Consider the following 3,428-nt stretch of genomic DNA (forward strand, 5'->3'; position numbering starts at 1 on the left):
GGGATTCTGCCAGGTAGCTCGATTTGGTGTTGTTCTGAGGGACCAGAGAACTACCGGAAGCTCATCAAAGGTTCTTCTCTTGAGTCCTCGCAGCACTTCAGCGTTCGCCTTCTCAGCTTGCCCATTGCTCCTGGGATTTGCGATAGAGGCAAATGCGATCTTGCTTCCGAGGGCATGAACATATTGCATGAAGGTGCAGCTCATGAACCGGGTGCCGTTGTCGGTAATGATCCTTGCCAGGACTCCAAAATGACACACCAATTCTTTCAAGAACTTGATAGCTGACTAGGCAGTCACCTTCCTCACGGCAGCTACTTCCGGCCACTTTGTAAACATGTTGATAGCAACGAACAAGAATTCAAAGCCCCCAGCAGCTTGGGGGAAAGGGCCGAGGATATCCAGCCCCCAGACCGAAAATGGCCATGATAAAGGGATTGTCTAAAGAGCTTGTGTAGGCAGGTGGATGTTCTTGGAATGGAACTGGCAGGCTTCACATTTGGTGACTAGCTCAACTGAATCTTGGAGGGCTGCAGGCCAATAGAATCGTTGTCGGAACGCTTTCCCAACTAATTCCCTTGATCCAATGTGGGAGCCGCACATTCCATTGTGTATCTCAGCCAGCAGTTCCTTTCCTTCTTCCCAGCAGATGCACTTCAATTTCACACCGTTGGGCCTCCTTCTGTATAGAGTGCCATCGACAAACTGATACATGCTGGCCCTCCGGACTACTCTTTCAGCTTCATCTTGGCCATCGGGAAGTTCTCCGGTTTTGAGGAAATGGACTATGTGCCTTGCCCAAGTTGGAGTCTGGGGCTCGGCAACAAGGACTAGCGGCACCTCCTCCATTGCGGGGGCACGTTCCTTGTTCACGGGGACCATTGGCCCGACAGGAGGGTGCGGTCCGGCAAGTGATGAGGAGTTGTTTTCGGCAGGGTCCCTGCCAGGAGCCCCTGGAGGCTCTACCGGGAGAGGCTTACCAGAGTCCATCTTTCTCCTTTTCCAGGCCATTGTTGCTGGGGATATGGAGGGCTGAGTAAGATGGAGAACAAAAGTCCCTAGTTCCACAGGAAGCTTCTACGCAGCACACTTTGACAGATGGTCAGCTACGCTATTTTCTGCACGAGGTACGTGCTCTGTTTGCAATCCGTCAAAGCGCTCCTCCAATCTTCTCACTTCCTCAACGTATGCCTCCATCAATGGACTTTGGTAATCCTTGTTGACTTGTCTCACCACAAGCTGTGAATCTACTCGAATGATTAGCTTCTTGATTCCCAATTCTGCAGCAATCCCGAGCCTGGCAAAGGAGCCCTTAGTACTCTGTTGTATTGTTAGTCACCTCTTCCCGAGCAAAGTGCATCTGGATGACGTACTTCAAGTGCTCCCCGGAGGGGGAAACGAGAAGCATGCTAGCCCCTACACCTTGTAGGGAAAACGCACCATAGTAATACATGATCCATTCTTGGGGCGCTTCCTTGCCGGGGATAACTGTTTCCAGCACTTCCTCATCGGGGGTTGGTGCCCATTCTGCAATAAACTCTGCCAATGCCCTACTATGAATTGTTGATGTGCTCTCAAACTTCAGGCCAAAGCTGGATAACTCCAAAGCCCACTCCACTATTCTGCCGGTAGCCTCAGGGTTTAGGAGTATCCTTTGTAACGGGAAGCGAGTGACAACTGTTATCTCATGGGCTTGGAATTAGTGGCGCAGTTTCCTTGAGGCGATGATGAGACCAAAGATCAATTTTTGCACGCCAGAGTACCTCTATCTAGCTCCCTATAGCACGGAACTAATGAAGTATACTGGGCGCTGCACCAGTTTCTTCTTTGTCGCGTCCTTGGGATCGCCCTCACTATCGTGCCCATTTCTGCCCTGATCCTTGTCTGGTTCTGCTGGTCGTTCCTCACTTTCTGCTTCTTCCACCTCCCTTTGTGCCACCAAGGCCGCACTAACCATTTGATTTGTTGCCGCCAAGTATAGTAGCAATGGCTCTTCGGGTTTGGGGGCAACCAAGGTGGGTACAGAGGATAAGTAGGCCTTCAACTCTTGCAAAGTTGCATCTGCTTCTAGGGTCCACTTCATGGGTCCTGCCTTCTTCAAGATTTTAAAGAACGACAGGGCGCGCTTGGCAGACTTGGAGATGAATCTGCTTAGCATGGCAACACACCCTGCCAGACGCCTCACATCCTTGACTGTCCTGGGCGCTTGAATCTGCTCGATAGCTTTGATCTTGTCTGGGTTGGCTTCGATCCCCCGATGGGATACAAAGAACCCAAGTAGCTTGCCGGAGGGAACACCAAACACACACTTCTCTGGGTTTAGCTTCAAGTTGATCTTGCGCAGATTAGCAAATGTCTCCTCCAAATCCTGGATAAGGGTTGCTCTGTCCTTGGTCTTGACCATGGTATCATCCATATAAGCCTCAACGTTTCTATGCAGTTGTGGCTCAAAACCAATCTGGACTACCCTCGCAAAAGTAGACCCGACACTCTTTAATCCAAATGGCATGCGGACAAAGCAGTACGTACCACATGGGGTGATGAATGTGGTCTTCTCTTCGTCCTCTTTGGACATGAAGATTTGATGATATCTGGAGTATGCATCCAAAAAGGAAAGAAAATCCTAGCCTAAAGTGGAATCCACAATCTGATCGATGCTCGGCAAGGGAAATGGGTCCTTCGGGCAAGCGTTGTTGAGATATGTGAAATCTATGCAAAGCCTCCATTTCCTGTTAGCCTTCCGAACATCCACTAGATTTGCTCACCATGTTGGGTGTAGCACTCCTCTGACCAGACCAGCTGCCTCAAGCTTCTTCATCTCCTCTGCAATGAACTGCTGCCTCTCCAAGGCATGCTTCCTAACTTTCTGCTTGACAGTTCGGGCGTGTGGGCAGACAACAAGGTGGTGCTCGATTACCTCCCTGGGAACACCGGGGATATCGGATGGTTGCCAAGCAAACACATTGATATTCTCCCGCAGGAAGGCAACGAGCGCGCTTTCCTATTTTTCATCAAGGGTGGTGCTGATAGTGAAAGTACCATCAACGCCAGCCAGCCCTGCTGGGACCTTCTTCACTTGTGGTGCAACAACCTTGGATCTCTTGTTGTTGGAACTCTCCGGCAAGTCATCAACTAACGCAAAGCACTCCGAAGAGGTACGCTTCCCGGATTCTTTGCCAGCGTCCCTGCTATCCTTCTTATTTCCTCTGTTCTCCTTGGCGGGAATTGCTGCTGCTGCTGCTGCCTCTACCGCGACTGCATCCTAGTACATCTTATCCATGCAAATGATTGTGTCCTTCTCATCTGATGGGATGGAAATGACTCCTACTGGCCCATGCATCTTTAAGGTGTTGTAGGCATAGTGGGATGCCGCCATGAATTTAGCCAAGGCTGGGCATCCAAGGATCCCATTGTACGGCAGGGGGAGGTTG

This window comes from Triticum aestivum, chromosome 4D (genome assembly GCF_018294505.1).
Source record: "Triticum aestivum cultivar Chinese Spring chromosome 4D, IWGSC CS RefSeq v2.1, whole genome shotgun sequence".
In the NCBI taxonomy this organism is placed as follows: Eukaryota; Viridiplantae; Streptophyta; class Magnoliopsida; order Poales; family Poaceae; genus Triticum; species Triticum aestivum.